Raw genomic sequence first — 23,290 nt, 5'->3', positions numbered from 1 at the left:
GTCAACTTCAATCCACCCCTCCCCCATCACTGACAGATGAAGGAAAAGTCCCAGTCACAGAAAGGATAGGTGACTCTACCAGGGTCATATAGCACTAGAGCAGGGACCTAGAATCCACTCTCTGTGTCTTCCCATTACACTAGGAACTAGGTGTCAGAAAACTAATGGCAGTGATAATATACATGATATAGTAAATATGTGAGCATAAAGTCAACATACATTAAATAGCTGCTTACTCCAGAATTGACATTTCTTTGTGTGGCTTTTCAACACTGGCAGTGTTATACTATGTCAGGCAGCTGCAGACTCATCCCTTTTTCCATTCCAACTGAGAGCTGACCTACTTAGCTAGGGGAATAAAGAAATCAATCATTCAGTTCAGCTAATATTTACAAAATATCTGTTCTATAGCCAGCACTGAACATTTAGATTTGGAAAAGCAGAAAATACGGTCTCTTCACTCAAAGAGCAGACAGTCAAGTTGAGAAGATAAGCCTAAACCTGGAACACCCAGAAAACTAGACATTATGTGACAGGGTACCAGACAGATTGATATATTTTAATGATTTTATTTAACAAAAACTTATATAGCAATCACAATATGCCAAATACATTATAATATTAACACTTTTAATCCCCTTTGAGGTCACCCCATTTTACGAGGAAAGTGAGGCCTGAGGAGGTTAAGTAACTGCAAAAATTCTCACAGCTGGTAAGAAGATCCAGGGTTCAAACCCAGGAAGAATATGGCTCCAGAGTCCAAACTTTCTTAACCACAGTAATATTAAGCTTCCTGCTAAAAGTAACAATTATTCTTCTGCTTCCTTCATATGTCTTTTTCTCAAGGTTCTGACGGAAAGTCAATCAAGAAATGCCAAAACTCCTTTGAGAAACCCTAACTTTCAAGCTGTACAGGAGAAGGCATTTATCTTGCAGTGAAGATGTACTACAGTGAGGATGTCTTAGGATAGCCTGCTATCCCATGAACAATGGTGAGGAAGGATGAATAAACATGCATTAATGAGAGAGTGCTTTGCTGGTGCCAAAATGAAAGATAAAATTGAATCAGAACTGTGATTAGAAAATTATGCTAAAGTTGGAATGAAGAAATTAAATGGATGTGCTGTCCTGCAAGTACAAAAATAAATTTTTACCCTGTCAAAGCCCACTAGAACGTGGGGAGACAATATAATCTCCTAAAGATTTCCTCCCAGCATCATACCATAAAAAATTAGCACATTGTACCAGGAACAAATGTATCTGATTGTTTTTAATGAATATAGAAAGCAGTTTAAAAAGAATAAAGTGATATGTGGGCCTGAGAAAACTTTTGACTAACAAAGCAATGAAGTCCATTTTGGTAAAAATTTGCCAATTTTGCCACTAGCATAAATTTCACAAATAATACCAATCAACAAGAAAGTCTCTTATGTATTGGCTACCTGAAGGAGGTCAGGAAAGTCAGAAACTATTATGGTAACCTACTAAATTCCTCTCTCGGTTTGGAAATGGAGCCACTCCTTCATTCACTCACTCATCCAACAAATAGTAATTGAACATCAAGTATGTACAAGGCATTATTTTATTAACAGATGTATGCTAGGACACTGAAGAGAACATGATATATAAGGTGATTCCAATGAAGTGTGATTGAGTGCTATGAATAAAAGATACGCAGGGTTCTATAGGAGCATGAATATTATTTATGAGGCATTAGAGGAGTTTCTGAAGCAAGTGACATTTGAGCCATGATTAGAGAGTATGGTGGGTTTAGGAAATTGTAAGCATTAGAATTCAGAGTATACAGAATGGGAGAAAATATTTGCAAATTATACATCTGACAAGGGATTAATATCTAGAATGTGCAACGGTTAGAGCTTGGTGTTGTAACACCAAGGTCAAGGGTTTGTATCCCTGTACAGGTCAGCCACAAAAAACAAACAAAAGCAGCAACAGAATATAGAAGGAACTCAAACAGCTTAACAGTAAAAAAATAAAAAAATCTGATTAGAAAATGGGTAAGGGGGCTGAATAGACATTTCTCAAAGAAGATATACAAATGGCCAACCAGTACCTGAAAAAATGCTCAACATCATTAAGCATCAGGGAAATGCAAATCAAAACCATACTGAGATATCATCTCACCCCAGTTAGACTGGCTATTGTCAAAAAGACAAAGAATAACAAATGCTGGCAAGGATGCAGAGAAAGGGGAATCCTTTTACATTGTTGGTGGGACTGTAAATTTTACAGCCATTATGGAAAACAGTATGGAGCCTCCTCAAACAACTACAGATAGAACTACCACACAATCCAGCAATCCAACTACTGTGTATATAACCCAAAGGAATGGAAATCATCATGTTGAAGGGATATCTGCACTCCCAAGTTCATCAAAGCTCTTTCTACAATAGTCGAGATACTGAACCAACCTAAATGTCCATCAACAATAACTGGATAAGGAAAATGTGGTATATATACACAATGGAATACTACTAAGCCATAAAAGAGAATGAAATTTTGCCATTCACAGCAACATGGATGAGCTTGGAGAAAATTATGTTAAGTGAAATAAGCCAGGCACAGAAAGAGAAATACTGCATGTCCTCATTCATAAGTGGGAGATAATAAAGACAAAGAAGCAACCAAGCATACATACCAGCTCTAAAAGGCTTTATAATTCCCATAAAGAATAGATCTTATTAAATAATCTCAGAACAAATGTCAAATTTCCTATTATTAATTAGAGAATTCTGGTACTAATAAAACAAACAACCCCACATGTAAAAAAATGTGATGCAAAACACTCTTCGTCTAATATAATGTTCCAAGCACATACCAATGTATAATACCAGAGTACTTCAAAAATTTCGTGGAAGAATAGAATTAAAAAACAATATGGATCTTTCCGTGAACTTTCTGAAGCACCCTCAAATAAAACTTAGCACTCACCTGGTACCAGGCCGCTTTTGTAAGGCTTTACCCAGGATATGAGATGGAGCACTCCTCCTCCTTTCTGCTTCCATTTTCTGTGAGGAAAAAAATATTGAAATGAAGACCATGTGGCTTATAAGGGAAGTAAATGTTGATTTTCAACTCAAATCAACAAATTTTCTATTGCCTATCTTTACCTAGTAAGGAACCTAAATTTCATTATGGAGATAAACTATAACATCAAAAATGGGATAGTAAGTGTCAAACATGGTATAGGCAGTGTTTCTTATGAGAATAAACAGGTTAAATGTTGATCTGAGTATTTGGGAAAAGTAAGATCATAACCATTACTATTGCTTATCATGTGTCAGGCCCTATGTTAAAGGCTGGACATAGATTATCTCATTTATATCCCAAAATGTCATCAGGGTAGGAACTACTATTCCTATCTCATAGGCAGGACAGGCCCCAAACTGAGCTTCAAGGAAAGACAGTACTTGGAAAGATCCAGTAAACGAGAAGAAAAAAACTGTTAAAGTGAAGGCATAGAGACTAAATTTTTACATAAACATTTAATCAGCTTTTAAATTTTGTTCTACATTGAAATATTTGCACATTTGGGAATCTCTTCCTCCAAATAGGCTTTTTTAGTGTAACTTTTTTTAAAAAAAGAAAAAAATCATTTTTTCTCTTCTAGGTGGTATATTAATAGAAGATAAACTCGATAAGTCAGGTACTCTGTTTCCAATGACCTAAAATTTGTGGTGAATGAGGTTTGGATTGTCCAGATAATTACTCTCTAAATTCAATCTTAATATCTCTAGATACAGCCAGAGAGCCTGCCACTAGAGACAGATGAGTAAAATTAACAATATAACCACAAATAGCCATGAGGGAAGTTCAGGCTGTGTCACACTAAAGCCATTCTTCCTGCTATACCCTTTCGCCCTATCCTAACCAGAAGTCTCACCCATGTCTGTGGGTGGGCCTAGGGCAGTCATGCTTGGGAACTGGATGTTGCTCTAATAGGAACCATATAAAACTAACCAGCTGGCTCAGTGTCAGTATCTCATTACATGACTCATAAAGGAACTGTTTCTTGGCTAGTAAAATAAAACCTACATCCTAGCATAGGAATAGAGGAGGAATCATCCAGTGGGAAGGGGATACTGAAATTCTTTGGCACAATTCTTATCCCACAAATTCACAATGGCCCCAGGGATCTCTCCCAACTTACTGTTGTCATCACTGCTCTGGCCTTAGTGTTTCTGTTCCCCTCATTAATCTTTTGGCTCACATACGGAGTCTGTACACCCAAATCTTCTTACCACAGCTGAGACAGCAGCTGAAACAATTATTGAAAACACTGATCAAAGACAAGAAACAAATGGGTTAAGAAACAGAGAATATCAAACATATTGATCAGGAGTTATTAACCATGAATCAGTTTCAGGCCAGGTTACTTGTATAACATTTTTTGCATGATGTATATTTATTTGGTGCTTTTCTTCTAGAGAAACAGCCCACAGCTGTCAGATTTCCAGAAGACTCTAATCTCTCCCAACCCTAGTGATTTCAATCACCTAGTTTATATATTCTATCTTGCTAGTCTCATCTCACTATTTCTATTAGTCACACCTCTTCGGAACCTCAGGAATCTAACATCCTGAGGCTAATGTAACTGCACAGGTTGCAGGGAGAAAGGAAATTTGGAAGACAAGTATTTGTATAGCAGGATATAGCAGCACCTCCCGATGTGAAGAGTCTCAGTAATGGAATACTGCATTGATTTTACTACAAAAAAAGTGGCAGTTTGTTCATATGCATCAAGCTATAGTCTAAATTTTTTGCAGGATTCTGTTTCGCCTTCAGACCTTGGCTTGATTCCTACTACCTGTACTGTATTGTTACAGCAGTAGTTACACCAATTGTCTGGTTGGGGTTATTGTTGGATTCCTGCCGACACAGGCAATGGTAAAGCTACGTGACAACACCAATTGTGTGGCTAGGCAATTCATAACTAAAGCCAAAACATTTCATTATTTTAGTTATACTAAGTTTCCACTTGTACTGTCAGGGCTAGGGCTCAGACACTTCAAAGCCATTGTACAGACTGGGTCATAGACCCCTCACACACAGGTCCACACTAGGTAATTGGGAAAGATCCCGGGAGCCATTGGCAGTCCTCCAGTAGCAGCAGAAGCAGCAGTGGTGGTGGCTTCCCAGGACATCCTGGGGACACCGGCAGCAACAGCTTGCAGCAATGGCCTCCAGCAGCAGTAGCTTTATTTGTAATAGCCAAAACCTGGAAATAATCCAGATGTCCACTAATAGGTGAATAGATAAACAAACTGTGGTCTATCTCTACAGGAGAATACTACTCAGCAATGAAATGAACTATCAGTACATGCAAATCCACAGATGAATCTCAAACCAAAAGAAGCCAGGCAAATGTAAAGTCTGATTCCGTTTATATAAAAGTCTTGAAAATGCAAATTAACCTACAGCAACAGAAAGCAGGCCCGTGGGTGCCTGGGAATGGGGAGAGACTAAAGGGATTAGAAAGGGACAGGACGGAACTTCGAGGGATGATGAATATATCCCTTACCTTGACTGTGGAGATGGTTTCACATGCATCAAACTTATGTCAAAACTCATAAATTTACAATACTTTAAATATGTACAGTTAGCTGTATGTCAATTATACCTCAATGAAGCTGTTGAAAAATTTTAGCTCCTCAGTTGAACCAGCCACATTTCAAGAGCCATATGTAGCACAGTGGCTACTAAACGGGACATTATAAATAAAGAACAGTTCCATCAATGCACAAAGTTCCACTCAACAGGACTGCTCTAGACCAGGGGTCAGGAAACTACACAACAGGGAATAACAGCATGTTTTTCTAAATAAAGTTTTACTGGAACACACAAGCCCATTCATATGCATATTGTTCACAGTGCTACAATGGCAGAGCTGAGGAACTGCAACAGAGTAGGTATGTCCTGCAATCCGAAAATATTACCTGGTCCTTTAAGAAAAGGTTTGCTGACCCTGCTCTAAACCATAAATTCTGAGGACAGGAATCATATCTGCCTTGTTCACCACTGTACATAACCTGACTAGCATTGATGAAACACCTAATATGTAGCAAGCACTACTCTAGGCACAGGGAGGTAGCCTTGAACAATATAGAGAAGGTCCCTATCTCAATATTTTCACAATCTGGGGAGAGATACAGGTAACAGATGAAAAGCAAGTAAATAAAATATCAAACAAGGATGAATGCTGAGATGACAATAAAGCAGAAGGTACAGAGCATGACTGTGGGGCAACTTCCATTTAGGTAGTCGGGACAGCCCTGTGGGAGAACCTAAGGTCTGAACAACATGAAACAGTCAACACTGCAAAGACACCATGGCCTCAAAACAGGAATGCATTTGATGATTTGATGTATGAGAAAGAAGGCCCACGTGGCTAGAGAACACACAAATGAGGACGAAAAGAGGTCTAAATGTTGTTATAAATGTGACCGAAAGCCACTACAAAATTTTAAGCAGGTGAGCAACATTATCAATTTACATTTACACTGAGTAAAAAAGTGGGAAAAGGGCAAAGCAACCTTTTATTTATTGGGCAAGTACTACTTGATAAATGATGCTATTCTTTAATTATTCCCCCTTTACCAGTATGCTTAATAACACTCAGAACTGTTCAGGAAAATGTCTTATTTTTTCCCAATTCTGTAAGTTTACAAAAATAAAAAATGCTTTAAAACCTCTGTCAATTACTTAACATTCATTTATTTTCCCAAATGTAGCACTAAATTCATACGTGTTATTTAGGAAGACTTGAACACACACACACACACACACACACACACACACACACACACACACACACACACTCTCTCTCTCTCTCTCTCTCTCCCCCCCCTTCCATCTCTGAAGGGGAAAAGCGACAAGGACAAACCGCAGCTTGAATACATCAAAGGCTGAGCCGGCACTACAGCCCATACATCATCAAGCTCACGACACCCCTAGATGGCTCTGCGACACGATTAAAGTCCTTGGGAACTTACATACACTCCTAGACAGCGTACAGATCTCACCTCTCTTCAACTGACCTCCAGCCGACCCACGATCCTGTTGGGAAGATTTATGAAAGACAGTAAGATCAGTACAAGCAGGGAGCTAGAGGTATAGGTGCAATGCCTTAAGATATTTCCTAAGTAAGAGCTACATGATCCCTCCAATCGCATCTTCTTTCCAGAGAAGCTGGAAGAGCACCGCCATGATGAGGAACAAAAATGGCCAAATATCCAATATTGTAAGGTTTTGTGCTTGGAGTGAGGGGGCGGGGATGGTGGCAGACACGGCTAGAAACATCTAAATCAGTGTCTAAGAGCGGCCCACGTGCACTTGCTCAGGGAACCGTTCCAAGGAAACCCGACCCCGATCGGAATGCTCCCGCCACACCGCGGCCATGTTGATCGGAATGGCAACGCTACAAGTAGTTGCCCACATCCCTCCTCCCAGCTTTGACAGGGAACACGTGCCACCCCCACCCCCACACAGACACCGAGATCCCTCTCCAGCTCTGCCCTAGTCCCGAGGGCCAGGGGACGAGTGCAGGGCGAAGGCTCCCCACCTCGGCCCTCGCGACACCCTGACACAGCCCCCGGCTCCCACACAGCCCGGCTCTAAGCCAAGCCAAACCTCCATGTACCCGAATGTCGACCGTTAGCATCCATAGTCGCACCTCCAAACTCTGACCACCACTTCGGAGACCTGCGGCCGATCCAGGACCATCCAGCAGGGCACGGGAACACCTCCCCTCCCCAAATTACCGTAGAGCAGCAGCCGCACCTCCGCGGCTAGATGAGGGGGCTGAGCCCGTCCACCTACCTTCTAAGTGGCTGGCTGCTGCGCCCACGCAGATGCCGGCGGTCCTGATGACTTCGGAGATGACCCTGCCAAGGGGCAATGCGCGCCCAGACAACCTCAGGGGACTCAGGGTCCAAGCACGCAGAGGGGCTGGGGGAAGGTGACCCCCCCAGTCCAGGCCCCAGGCCCGGACTGAGGGAGGAGCCGGGCTGCCGATCCTGCGGCGGGTGGAGACGGGGAGGGAGGCTGCGGGTCGCTCAGGGACGGGTTAAGACTTCGGAGACGGGTTAAGACTTCGGAGACGGGTTAAGACTTCAGAGACGGGTTAATACTTTGGAGACGGGTTAAGACTTCAGAGATCAATAAGGCAGCTGGTACCGGAGTGAACCGAGAGACAGCAGTGCGGTCGTCGTCAGGGGCAACAGAACACGCGAAGGCCCTGAATGGAACACCGAGGGCCACAAGCCTCCAGCATTAAAGCCCCGTGACGGCATCCAGCTCACGTGACACGGTGGCGGGCTCAGAGGGCGTGTGCGGGGAGAGGGAGCTGCGGCAGCGGCAGCCAAGGGCACAAGACCCTGCTCAGCATCCTCACCTTGGTGCTGGGGCATCCGGCGATGAGAGACACTCCTGTCAGGGAAGAGGAGTGCCCCGGCTGCCCCCACTAGAGTCTCCTGCTGGGGGGACATCGCTTCCATGAAGAAAATGTTCAAGCAAATCCCATTCCAGGAGGAGGCTTCACGGTCATGTCTGCGGGCTGGCAGCCAGAGGGGAGAGGACGTGCAGGCTGAGGCGCCCGCGCTCAGGCGGGGCGCCGAGCTCCGGGTGTGGGCAGCGCGCCTCCCATGTTGAGGCCATGTATCGCCGCCTGCGCTCGGCACCTCCAGCTGAAGGCGATTTCGGTGGCGAAGGCCTGTCAGTGCCGGCCCGCCCCGCCTCGGGTCCGCCCCCTCCGCCGTCCACAGGCCTCTGTGCTCTATGGATGGGTTTAACAGCCTATTGGACACAGCTAAAAAAAAAAAAAAAAAATCAATAAATTATAAGATAGGTCAGTGTAAATATCCAGAATGAACCATTGAGAAAAAAAGAGGTGAAAAACACAGAAGAGAAGGCAAGCAACAGAGGACACAGCCATAAAGTCTAACACTTTATAATTGGAATCTCAGAAAGACAGAAAGTAGAATGGACCAGAAGAAATATTTTAAAAGATAATGGCCTAGAATTTTTCAAAACTGCTGAAAAGCATCAACTTGCAGATTCATGAATTTCTATGAAAATTAAAAGAAAAAAAATTTAAAGAAATCTACATCTAACAAAACATGGGAAGTTTAGTGAATATGAAAGATAAAGACAAAAATTTAAGAGCATTCAGAGAAAAGTGGACTATTTCCTTCAAAGAAACAACAAATAGATTGAGAGCTGGCATTTCAACAGAAAAGAAAAAAGAAACCAGAAGACGATTAAAATACATTTTCAAAGCTCTGAAAAATAATTACTGCCAAACAAGGTATCTATATTCAAAAAAAAAAAAGATATTTAACTCAGCAAAAATATCCCTCAAGAAGGCAGGTAAAAAAATTTCCAGGCAAAGCAAAGCTAAGAGAATTGATCACTTCCAGTATGTCATTAAAGAAAATAACAAAAGAATTCTTTAGAATTTTAAATTGAAGATATGTACGAAGAATTGAGAGAACAAAACGGTGAGAGTGAGGTAAAATAACTGTTTAAAACAACAATAATAGTATCTTCTTAGTTTAAAATAAACAGAATTAAAATACTCAAAAACTGTAGTGTATAAGTCAGGAAGATGTGAAAATATTTCCGAGGTCCTTGCATTGCCCAGGAAGAGGGTAAAAATGCAATTAACAATAAATATTAAGCTTTGATAAAGTGATATATCTTAATATTTAGAGTAATTACTAAAAAAATCATAAGAGCATGTAACTACTAAGGAAACAAAGATTAAATAATTAAAGTTATCAATTCAGTAACTAGAAACCTAAATAACTAAAAAACTCCTTGTCTAAAAGCTAGGAAAAAAACAGCAAATTAAACCTAAGGGGAGTAAAACTAAAGAAATAATAGTGTAATGCCAATAAAAATTTAAATAGATTTTTAGGTAAGAATTGAAAAGCTGATTCTAAAATTTCTATGGATGATCCAGCAATCCCACTATTGGGTATATGCCCAAAAGAATGGGAACCATCATGTCAAAGAGATATTTGCATTCCCATGTTTACTGCAGCTCTATTTATAAAAGCCAAGATATGGAATCCACCTAAATGTGCATCGACAGATGACTGGATAAAGAAAATACGGCATATATACACAGTGGAATACTACTCAGCCATAAAAAAATGAAATTCTGCCATTTGGAACAACATGGATGAACTTGGAGAAAATTATGTTAAGTGAATAAGCCAGGCACAGAAAAAGAAATACTGCATGTCCTCACTCATAAATGGGGCTAAAAAAGAAACAGCAAACACAATAAGACATGGAACTTTCAGAAGGAGAGATCAGAGCTATAGTTGTTAGAAGGGGAAGGGGAGTGGGAGGAGGGTTAGGGAGAAATTGGTTAATGGACACAAAGAATGAGTAAGTTTATAACAATGAATATGTCAACTATACTGATTTGATCATCACGTATTGTACGTAAATACTGATAGTCAATTCTGTACCCCACAAATATGATAATCAATTATGTTGCAATTAAAAATAAAATTAAAAAATAAAATTTGTATGGAATTACAAAGGTCTAAGAATAAACACAGCATTCTTGAAGAATTAGGTGAGATAATTTTCTTTACCAGGTACCAAGACTTCTGAAAAATCTCCATTATCAAGATAGTGCAATACTGCATAAGGAGAAGACAAATGGATTTAGTAGATTAAAAAGATGGGTATTTCAAAAGAGGCTGGAATCGTGAAGGAAAAAAATGGAAAAAACAAAATTTCTGAAATCAAAAGTTCAGAAAGAATTGACTGTAAATCAGACACAATAGAAAAAAAAAAAAACCAATAAACCTGAAGACAGGTAAACTGAAATTATCTAAACTATCCATACAACTTAAGATTAAGTAGTCAAGTAACTAGAAATCACAACTGACTTTAACATAAGAAAAAAATTTTAATATCCCTATATATACTAAAGAATTCAAAATTAAAAACTTTCTGACAAAAATTCTCCAGGTACCACTGGCTTCAATGGTGAATTCTACCAAGCTCTTAAGGGTAAAACAATCTTACACAAAAACATCCAATTCCTCTTATGTGGCAAGTATAACCCTTACATCAAAACCTGCAAAGGACATTATAAAAAAAAATTATAGGGCCGGCCCCATGGCTCACTTGGGTGAGTGCGCTGCTGGTAACACCGAGGCCGCAGGTTCGGATCCTATATGGGGATGGCCGGTGCGCTCACTGGCTGAGCGTGGTGCAGACACCACCATGCTGAGGGTTGCAATCCCCTTACCAGTCAAAAAAAAAAAAAAAAAAATTATAGACCAGTTTCACTCATGAACATTAAAGCAAAAATTCTTAACAAAATACTAGAAAATTGAACCAAGCAATATATAAAAAGGATAGTACAGAATGACCGATTTGGGTCTTACGCAGGAATGCAAAAATTGATAAATGTAATTCAGCATATTAACCAATTAAAGGAGAAAAACTGTAAATCATCTTAGTACATGTACAAAAAGCACTTGACTAAATTATGCCCCTTCATAATTTAAAAAAGAAAAGCACTCAACAAAGAAGGAATAGAAGGGAACTTCCTCAATTTGATGAAAGACAACTATGAGGTAGGTAAAAAGACTTAGGTTAACTTTCTAGCTCTATGTCCTTGGCAACCTGATAACAGTAGCATGTCCACAAGCTTTATGCTTATAGTAAAAATGACGTCTCATTGGTAGAATGAATCTGGACTTGAAGAACTATCAATAATATGATAGGAAGTACAAATTCAGGCTTTCTTGTAATGAACATGTCCCCTACAGAAACCCTGTAAGAGATAGCTGTAGCGTTGTTACAAGAGATAGCAGCTTCTGAGGGCATGAAGCTTCTATGCCAGGATGGTTCTCCCATCCACTCAATGTGGATCTTGTCTCCTTGTACCTGAAACTCTCACCTGGGAACCAAAGATAAACCCATGTAATGCAGTAATGGCTCCCACAGAAGAGGCATGCCTGAGTCTGCCCTGAAGCCAAGTATGGCAATCAAGTCTTCCACCACCAAATGTTTACGTGAACCTAAGAAGACCCTTGGGTAGGCAAAAATGGAATAATACATTCTAAATCATACTTAATGGTAAAATAATAAATGCATTTCTCCTAAGATGTGGAAAAAAGCAAGAATATTCACTCTTACCACTCTTTATTCAATATTATATATTAAAGCTCCTAACCACTGAAATAAGGCAAGAAAAATGAATAAACCACATACAGATTGGAAAGGAGAAAATAAAATGGTCTTTAGACCCAGATAACATGGTTGTTTATGCAGAAAATCCTAAGGAGCCCACCAAAAAATAAATCCTAATAGCACTAACAAGTAAATCTACCTATTTTACAGGATACAAAAATCAAAACACAAACATTAACTGTATTCAAGGTTTCTTGTACCAGCAACAAACAATTTGAAAATAAATATTTCCCAAGTAACACTGACATATTATCAGAAATCATAAAACACTTAAGAAACAAATACGAAACTCTAAGACCTTGCTCCAAAACTCCAAAACACTGCTGTCAAAATTGAAACTCTAAAGAAACAAATGAAGAGATACAGCAAGCTCATAAACTGGAAAAGTCAACACTGTTAAGACATCAAATCTCCTCAAACTGATCGATGATATTGCAGTTAAAATCCCAACGTGTTTTTTATAGAAACTTACAAGCATCTTCTAAAATTTATATGAAAATCCAGAAGATTTAGCACAGGCAAAACAATAGGCAACAATACTGAGGAAGAATAAAGTTGAAAGGCTCATATTACCTGTTTCCATGACTCACTGTGAACCACAGTAATTAAGGCAGTAAATGATACCGGCAATAAGGATAGATAGAGATCACATGGACCATAATAGGAAGTGTTAAAATGGACCCAAATAAACAGATAAACTGAGTTTAGGCTTGAGTTAAAGTTATTCATTGGAGGAAGGACAGTCTTGGAGGAAGGACAATCTTGTGAAAAACATGATCTATAAGAAGTGAAAATCCACATGGAAATAAATACATCTCAATCCTCCCCACCTCACACAACATATTAAAAATTAATTACAATAGAACATAAAAGCTACAACTATAAAATTCCTACAAAATAGTCAAGTATAGTATGTTAGTGACATCTTGCTATGGGCAAAGCCTTCATAAGGCACAAAAACCACTAGCCAAAAAGAAATTAAAATGATAAACTGGACTCCAAAGTTAAAAATTTCTCAAAAGACACCATAAAAAAAAAAAAAAGCCACAGACAGAAAATATATGCAATAATATATTTGACAAAGGATTTAACCAGATTCTATAAAGAAAAAAATCCCTTACAGCAACATATACGAAAAATTATTCATCACGATCAAGTGGGATTCATCCCAGGGATGCAAGGTTGGTTCAACATACGCAAATCAATAAATGTGATACACCATATTAATAAACTCAAACACAAGGACCATATGATCATCTCTATAGATGCTGAAAAAGCATTTGATAAAGTTCAGCACTCATTCATGACAAAGACCCTCTATAAGTTAGGTATAGAGGGAAAGTATCTCAACATAATTAAAGCCATATATGACAAACCCACTGCCAATATCATCCTGAATGGGGAAAAGCTGAAAGCTTTTCCTTTAAGAACAGGCACTAGACAAGGATGCCCACTCTCACCACTCCTATTCAACATAGTGTTGGAAGTACTAGCCAGAGCAATCAGAGAAGAGAAGGAAATAAAGGGCATCCAGATTGGAAAAGATGAAGTCAAACTGTCCCTGTTTGCAGATGACATGATCCTATATATCGAACAGCCTAAAACCTCTACAAAAAAACTGTTGGAATTGATAAATGATTTCAGCACAGTAGCAGGATACAAAATCAACGCACAAAAATCAGTAGCATTTCTTTTCTCCAATAGTGAACATGCAGAAGGAGAAATCAAGAAAGCCTGCCCATTTACAATAGCCACCAAAAAAATAAAATACTTAGGAATTGAGTTAACCAAGGAGGTGAAAAATCTCTATAATGAGAACTACAAACCACTGCTGAGAGAAATTAGAGAGGATACAAGAAGATGGAAAGATATTCCATGCTCTTGGATTGGAAGAATCAACATAGTCAAAATGTCCATACTACCCAAAGTGATATACAAATTCAATGCAATCCCCATCAAAATTCCAAAGACATTTTTCTCAGAAATGGAAAAAACTATTCAGACATTTATATGGAACAATAAAAGACCACGAATAGCCAAAGCAATGCTCAGCAAAAAAAATAAAGCTGGAGGCATAACACTACCTGACTTTAAACTATATTACAAAGCTATAATAATCAAAACAGTATGGTACTGGCATAAAAACAGACACACTGACCAATGGAATAGAATAGAGAATCCAGAAATCAACCCACACACTTACTGCCATCTGATCTTTGACAAAGGCACCAAGCCTATTCACTGGGGAAGGGACTGCCTCTTCAGCAAGTGGTGCTGGGATAACTGGATATCGATATGCAGGAGAATGAAACTAGATCCATACCTCTCACCGTATACTAAAATCAACTCAAAATGGATTAAGGATTTAAATATACACCCTGAGACAATAAAACTTCTTAAAGAAAACAGAGGAGAAACACTTCAGGAAATAGGACTGGGCACAGACTTCATGAATACGACCCCAAAAGCACGGGCAACCAAAGGAAAAATAAACAAATGGGATTATATCAAACTAAAAAGCTTCTGCACAGCAAAAGAAACAATTGAAAGAGTTAAAAGACAACCAACAGAGTGGGAGAAAATATTTGCAAAATATACATCTGACAAAGGATTAATATCCAGAATATATAAGGAACTCAAACAACTTTACAAGAAGAAAACAAGCAACCCAATTAAAAAATGGGCAAAAGAGCTAAGTAGGCATTTCTCTAAGGAAGATATCCAAATGGCCAACAGACATATGAAAAAATGCTCAACATCACTCAGCATCCGGGAAATGCAAATCAAAACCACATTGAGATACCATCTAACCCCAGTTAGGATGGCTAAAATCCAAAAGACTATGAACGATAAATGCTGGCGAGGCTGCGGAGAAAAAGGAACTCTCATACATTGTTGGTGGGACTGCAAAATGGTGCAGCCTCTATGGAAAATGATATGGAGGTTCCTTAAACAATTGCAAATAGATCTACCATACGACCCAGCCATCCCACTGTTGGGAATATACCCAGAGGAATGGAAATCATCAAGTCGAAGGTATACCTGTTCCCCAATGTTCATCGCAGCACTCTTTACAATAGCCAAGAGTTGGAACCAGCCCAAATGCCCATCATCAGATGAGTGGATACGGAAAATGTGGTACATCTACACAATGGAATACTACTCAGCTATAAAAACGAATGAAATACTGCCATTTGCAACAACATGGATGGACCTGGAGAGAATTATATTAAGTGAAACAAGTCAGGCACAGAAAGAGAAATACCACATGTTCTCACTTATTGGAGGGAGCTAAAAATTAATATATAAATTCACACACACACATACACACACACACACACAAACCGGGGGGGGGGGGGAAGAAGATATAACAACCACAATTATTTGAATTTGATATAACAAGCAAACAGAAAGGACATTGTTGGGGGGGAGGGGGGGAGGGAGAAGGGAGGGAGGTTTTGGTGATGGGGAGCAATAATCAGCTACAATGTATATTGACAAAATAAAATTTAAATAAAAAAAAAAAAGAAAAGAAAAAAATCCTTTTTTTTTTTAAGGGCCAAAAGACTCGAACAGAAACTTTTGCAGAAAATAGGAATGAAAAGATGAAACATGAAAAGATGCTTAACATCACTAGTCATCAGGAAAAGCAAATTATAACCACAACAGGACACCACTAGAATGTCTAAATTAAAAAGACTAATAATACCAAATTTTCGAAAATATACGTAGCATCTGGAACTATCAGATAATTACCAATGTATATATAAGAACACAACCACTTTGGAATAAGGTTTCACAGTTTTGTTTCAAGCAGAATTTCTCAACCTCAGCACTACTAATATTTTGGACCAGACACTTGTTTGTTGTGGAGAACTATTCTGTGCATTGTACAATGGGCAGCAGTATCTTTGACCTCCACCCTTCCACACTCAGTTGAGATAATCAAAAATGTTTCTAGACATTGCAAATGTTCTTGGGCGGGCTAAATCACCTACAATTGAGAACTACTGCTTTAAAGTTAAACATACATGTACCCAGCAATTCCATACCCAGGTGTTTACCCAGACATGAACACATATTTCCATAAAATATTTGTACATGAATGTCTACACAGTTTTATCCATACTATCCAAAGACTAAAAATAATCCAAACGTCCACCTACAAGTAAACAGATATTGTATGCTTACACAATAAAATATAATGAAGCACTGAAAATGAATTAACTACTGATATTTCCATTAACATGAATGAATTTTAAAAACAGTATGTTGAACATAAGAAATCACACATAAAAGAGTACATGCTATATGATTATATTTATATGATGTTCTTAAATAGGAAAAGCTAAGCTTTGGTCAATGAAATAACAGTGATTGTGTGAGAGGATGTTAGGGAGCTGGACAGGGCACAGAGGAAGTTGTTTAAAATCTGCACCTATGCAATATGACAATTATACCTCAAAATGTAAGAAAAAATCAATTTTTATGATATTGCATTAAAACTACAAATATGCAGACAAGTTGAGAAAGTGACAAAAAAGTAGAGCATATAAGTAGCTCTAAAGTCACATTATTTTTTTTTTGATGTTACAGTTATATATTTAAATTTTAAATAGTACTTAGGGAGGGGTGTGAGAAAGTCAGTGCATTCTTTGCTACCACCTGCTACATAAGCAAACCAAGATACTCAGGCACTGCTTTCAGATATTGTACTTAACTAAATAGATGCTTCAGTTTTCATAACTCGACACAGATACCAAGGCTTAGCATAAATTCCTCTTTAATCTTTTTCAGTTAGCTGGTCACCAATCCCTTAATTAAACAAAGTACCTCACTCATTTATTTCCTGATACATTCACTCAATTGTCAAATGTACTGCATGCTTCCTTGCAAAGGTCACAGTCTTCATAGATCCATCTGCCAATGTAACCTGTCACATTTTAAAAGTCAGCATGCAAAAAAAAAAAAAAAAAAAAAAAAAAAAAAAAAAAAGTCAGCATGCAGAGCAAAACCAATTTAAGATTAACATTTTTCATTTCCGTGTAATTTCCCATGACAACTCACCCTTATATGCACCATGTTTCCTTCATTTCACTAATGAGCTAATGAACATTTATTTCACTTCTTTCGGAATTGGATGCATTTGGCAATACCAACCATTTAAATGTGCCAATGTCTAACTCTAAATAGGTTTTTAAAATGTTTCACTGTGTTCTCTGTCACTCCTAAAGCTACCTGGTACTGAGTTATTTCAATAAGAGCCCAGACTGGTAAGAAGTTGTAACACATTACCAAAGACCACTATGCTGCCAGCCATCCAGTCATATAAATTGAGGTGTCTTCTGACTCCAGCAAGTTAGAAACTGATCACCGGTAGATGTAGTAATCTCCTAACAGTGAGAAGTATGTGATTTTCACTAGATCAGAGAGGGACCGGATGCCCAAATCCACCCTCAAAGCATACCAGCAAATGGTATGAAATGGCATATTTAACATGCCTATACACATATTTTTCCATAATACAAACTGTAAAAAGTAAAGCTCAAAACTCATGTTCACTGGGGAAAACATACAGAATACAGTGTAAGAAATACTACAGAGGGTTGGTATTGGCTGAATGTGTCCCCAAAGTTTTATGTATTAGAAACTTAATCCCCACTCTGACAGTGTTTACAGGATGGGAAATCTTGTGATGGTTATTGAAAGGTGGGGCCTTAAAGAGGTTATTAGACTGTGAAGAATGTGTCCTTGAGAATGGATTGATCCATTCATGGAGTAATGGGCATGGTTCTGATAGCTTAAAAAGGAGAGCAACTGAGAAGCTTAGCTCTCTCTCTTGCTCAACCATTTCATCATGAGGTATGCTGCATTGCTATCGTCACTACCAACAAGAAGGTCCTCACCAGCTGTGTTCCCTGGACTTTGGACTTCCTAGCCTCTAAACTGTAAGAAATAAATTTCATTTCTTCAGACATTGCTCAGTCTCAGGTATTCTGTTATCAGCAATAGAAACAGACTAATACAGGGGTATAGATTTGAATGGGGAAAATGGAATGCAAATAATATTTTCTAATGTAAACAGGTACAGGTTTCAGGGATTTAAGAAAACAGCTGAGGTACAATTCAAGGCCAAAGGCTAAACAAAGGCAGATATTTCCAGTTAAAAATAATGAATTGAGCGTACCCACTTTGCTGCCTCCAGCAAGGAATACATTTAAAAATGTACAAGAAATAATTTAAATATAAACTCCCAAAGTCCAAGAGAAAGAGAAGACAACAGAAAACAACAGATGTTAACAAAGCCATATACTGTGTTAAGTGGATGAATAGTAAATAACTCAGCAGTGAAGAAATTACAACCTAAGTACCTTCACAGGGCAATGCCCACAAGATGCCAGCCTAGCCACACGGCCAATGGACAGATGATTCCCACCTCACCAAGGTGCAATAAACCAAGGCAAGATCCATTCTCTCATTACATACAGAACACAGCATCAATTCAATTACTTCACATTTCCTACTGGAAAAAAATAAAAAACAAGCCTGATTTCTCCTTCTGATTGTCAAGTAGCCCCAAGCCAATCGGGAAAAAAAAAAAACAAAAAAAAAACTAGTATTATTAAGTACTTAAATTGCTTACACAGTAATGGTTTTGCAATACCAGTTTTTGTTGTGGTGGTTTTTCCTAAGAACACCTTCACTCTGTCCACCCACTAAGTGATTTCATGTGTGCGGCCTCTCATCTTTGTGCTTCTCTGGGAACCAGTACTTTCTATCCTTTCTAAGGAAAGCAAGATAGCTTCTTTTTATGTTTTTCTAGGCCCAGTACTCATTTTCACACTAGCAGTTGCAGGGCTGGATCTCCCTTCTCAGCACTATGGCACTTTCCAAAACAATTAAATGAGAATACAAGTGTTTTTTTTTAAACATTAGTAAGTTTAAAACTACTTTTTATAGGCAACACTAAGATATAAACTAAAGCCCTTACTATATTTTGTCCTCTTCAGTTCTGCTATAAATAAACTAATGCAAACCCTTCAATATCAAAATTTATAATTCTGCAATGAATGATAGAACCAGATTCCAGGAAAAGGCTGACAAACAACTACATAACTAAGTGAAAGGGGCATTTGTGCCTTTGAGTGTGTGTGCATGCACACACGGTGGGAAGCATGGAGGGGAAAGAAAAGGCTCATGGACCTCCTAGACTTAATTTGGTGGAAAAATAGAACCATAAACAAAAAAATAAATTTTATAGGTTCCAAAAGAGAAACCATGATAGTTAAAGAACGCGGGTAGACCAGCAGACCTCACCAAAAGACAAGTAAAGCACCAATAGTAAGTGCTGCTACCTTGATAGGTAAATCTCTAAAAGCAACAGCCAATTATCTTGAGTGAGCAGAAGAGAAAGTTAGTCTTGAGTTTGCTTTTGGTCACTTATAAGTAAAAGATCTACTCTCTTACTTATAGATCTCTCTTCAATGATGAGAGAAATCATTCTTACTTGCTCATTTATTCAAGTACCATAATGTTCATAACAGTAAATAAAAAGTTCTAATTCAACAAATACCATGTACACAAGGCACCCTGCTACACTTTATATCTGAGATGGCAGTGAAAAAGAACATAGTGATTTCAATATCCTGTACTCCACATAGAGTCTCAAAGAAGAAAGTTCTTCATCTTCTATCTGGGTTCTACAACTGGGTCAGGTTCCCTCAGCCACTGGTTCTCAAAGTGTGGTCCACAGACTCCAAATACCCTTTCAATAAGTCTGCAAGGTCAAAACTTTGTTCATAACAATACTGATGTTTCACCATATTGACATTATCAGTTATGACACAAAAACAGCATTGGGGTAAAACTGTTGGTACCTTACCACACATCAAGACATTGGTGCTCTTTCACCTCAGCCGCCACCATGCCATCCAGACTGAGAAGATCTAGAAACTTAGGGGCCACGTGAGCCACGGCTGCATTGGCAAGCACCAGCAGCATCTGGGAGGCAGGAGTAATGCTGGTGGCATGTATCACCACAGGATCAACTTTGACAAATATCACCCAGGTTACTTTGGGAAAGGTGGTATGAGGCATTACCACTTGAAGAGGAAGCAAAGCTTCTGCTTAACTGTCAACCTTGATAAACTGTGGACCTTGGTTAGTGAACAGACACAGGGAAATGCTGTCAGAAACAAGACTGGAGCGGCTCCAATCTCTGATGAGATGCGATCAGGCTACTGCAAAGTTCTGGAAAGCTCCCAAAGCAGCCTGTCATCATGAAGGCCAAATTCTTCAGCAGAGAAGCTGAGAAGATTTGGGGGGAAGGGAAGGTCTCTGTCCCAGTGGTTTGAAGCCACATGGAGAGAGGTTCATTAAATGCTAACAAATGCTTTTTTAAAAACAAAAACAAAGACATCAACAAACTGTACTCATCAGATATTCTCTACCATCACATGCTTGTAATAAAAGATGCCAGTCTCACTTTAAAATGCCCTCCATAAACCAGTAAAAACTGATCATTAAATCTTAACCCTTGAGTATAAGTATTAGTTTTCTGAGGCTGCCATAACAAATTAATGCAGATTTCATGGCTTGTCAACAGACATTTATTCTCTGACTTCTGGAGGCCAGTAGTCCAAAGTCAAGGTACTATTAGCAAGGCCACACACACCCTCCAATGGCTGCAAGGGGAGAATCCATTCCTTCCCTCTTTGTTTTTGGTGGCTCCAGGCATTCCTTGGCTTATAGACATGTCACTCCGATCTCTGCCTCCATGATCACACTGACTCTCTGTGTCTTCTCTCCTTCTGTCTCTGTGTATTTTCTCTCCCATCAGGACACTTGTCACTGGATTTAGAACCCACCTGAATAACCCTAAATGATCTCATCTCAAGATCTTTATTATATCCGCAAAGAACCTTTGTCCAATTAAGGTAACACTGGCAGGTTCCAGGGCTTAGGATATGGACATATCTTCTGTGAGACTGCTATTCAGCCTGCTACAAGACTTTTTAATACCCCACGTGGCCAAATGGCAAGTATTCGTAAAGCACTTCTGTTGCACAGTGAAATATAAAAGTTATCTTGAGGAAAAGCACTTGTGAGATTGAGTTGCAAACTGAACTAGACTCTTTTTAAATGGGCACCACTTTTACTCACAAGAACAAGTGACAAACCACAGTAACAAAAAAAACAAGAGCAGCCCTGAAAGCTAGAAGCTGGTCTGGTATCAGCAGAGTCTTGATGTTGCTAAGACCTGACCCTCACAACTAAGCCTTCATGTTCTCCTGTTAAACAGAACATCAACATCAGACTAGGACACTGACCATGATGGGTCAAGACAAAAACAAAAATAAAAACATCAACACTCCCCAAACCACAAGATGACTAAACATCCTCCTTTCCTAGCTAATAAGAGTGACCACAATTCCTTCACCAATTAAAGCTTTAGCCTCCATTTATTCCTTCCTCCTTAAATGAGATTTATTAAGAAAACCAGTAAAAGAATCACCCCAGTTACCCCACAGCATCTAATCCAGAGTACAGCCCCCTTCTTTTAACCTTCCACTGAATCATTTAACATAAATCCAAGTCCTACAGTAAGTCCTGTCTAATAAATTCTTATTGAGATGCCCCATGGTTCTTCATGGTGTGCATTCTCCCTTGCCACCACAAGTAATTAACCCAACTTGTTCAACCACAGGTGTATTAGTCTGTTTTGTGTTGCTTATAACAAAGTACACGGAACTGGGAAATTTATGAAGAAAATGAAATTTGTTTGCTTACAGTTTCTGAGGCTGGGAATTCCAAAGTCCATCTGATGGTGGTGACAGTGACCAAGGGTCTCACATAGCAAGATGGTTGAAGCAGAGAGAGCAAGACAGACTCTCCTCTTCTTTTAAAGCCCCCAGAACCATGCCCTTGACCTCCATTTTTAACCGATTCACTATGGCATGGTCCTTTCAATTACCATAATAGGATTTCCCACCCTCTTAACAGTCACAATGTGGGCTAAGATTCTAAGACATAAAACTCGGAGGACACAATTTAAACTTCAGTGAGTTTGGGGGAAGACATAATTCAGTCCACTACAGGTGTGTTCCTGGTAGTCTCTGGCAGGAGGGCACTGACAATGGTTTTGAGCCTTGGTCAATTACAGACATCTCCTCAAAAATGCACAAAGTGAGCTTATTACTTCAAAGAAAACTGACAGTATTTATTGCCAATGATAAAATTCAAGCTTTAAGAGCAAATATGATTGTGGGAAATTTGTATCTACTGTGCACTGGATAGCTTCCCAAAAAAGATTTTTCTAATGAGACCATTGGTGATAATAAATGTGGTTTTGATACTTATAAAATGAAATAGGTCAGTATTTGGAAGAGCTGCATAACTCAGAGAATATTTTCCAAATAAACAAAACATGAGGTTAAAAAATACAGTTAAAAGGCCTTTTTGGAGTACAAGACAGACCAATGGACTTGACTGTAACAAAGAACAAAAGGTTCATTGATGTGGTTTCAGAATTTATATGAAACTATCACTGGTTGAGTTCTGGTGTGCTATCAAAGAAGAATGTACACATCTGAGAGGGGTATTAACACATTCCTCCCTTTCCAACTATAAATCTGTGCAAGGCCAGACTTTCTTAATATCCTTCAAAGGAATATATTGCAACAGATTAAACTCAGAAAATATTATTATAATCCAACTGTTTTCAACTCTATTCAGCAGATGTTAAAGAGATTTGTATGGTTAACAATATATAATGGTGTTATTTTCTCACTAATTTTTATTTTAGAAGACAATTATTTTTCATTAAAAACTATTTTAAGTTAGCAAGCAGCATTTGCTATTATTTTAAATTAACAAATATTGTAAAAAAAAATTCAGTGTCAAAGGAGTTTACATTCCCAAGAAATTTAGATAATTATTTTTTTGAGTATCTACCTCATAATTCTATTAAGTTTAGCATTTACTAAAAAACATAAGAAATCAAAACTGTGAGAAAAAATGAGATAGTACCTTTTTCTTAGGGCAGACT

General features: G+C 38.6%; 2 pseudogenes; one reads left to right on the top strand and one right to left on the bottom strand.

Annotated features, from left to right (window-relative positions):
* Positions 1-8,516, bottom strand: part of LOC134375172 (rho GTPase-activating protein 20-like) — a 101,484-nt pseudogene extending 92,968 nt beyond the window's left edge.
* An 11,651-nt stretch (positions 8,517-20,167) lies between these two features.
* Positions 20,168-20,597, top strand: LOC134376178 (large ribosomal subunit protein uL15-like; annotated as a pseudogene).
* The last annotated feature ends 2,693 nt before the right edge of the window (positions 20,598-23,290 follow it).

This window comes from Cynocephalus volans, chromosome 4, assembly GCF_027409185.1.
Source record: "Cynocephalus volans isolate mCynVol1 chromosome 4, mCynVol1.pri, whole genome shotgun sequence".
NCBI classification, from domain to species: Eukaryota; Metazoa; Chordata; class Mammalia; order Dermoptera; family Cynocephalidae; genus Cynocephalus; species Cynocephalus volans.
Note: the sequence above shows the minus strand (reverse complement) of the source record. Positions and strands in the feature narration are given on the sequence as shown.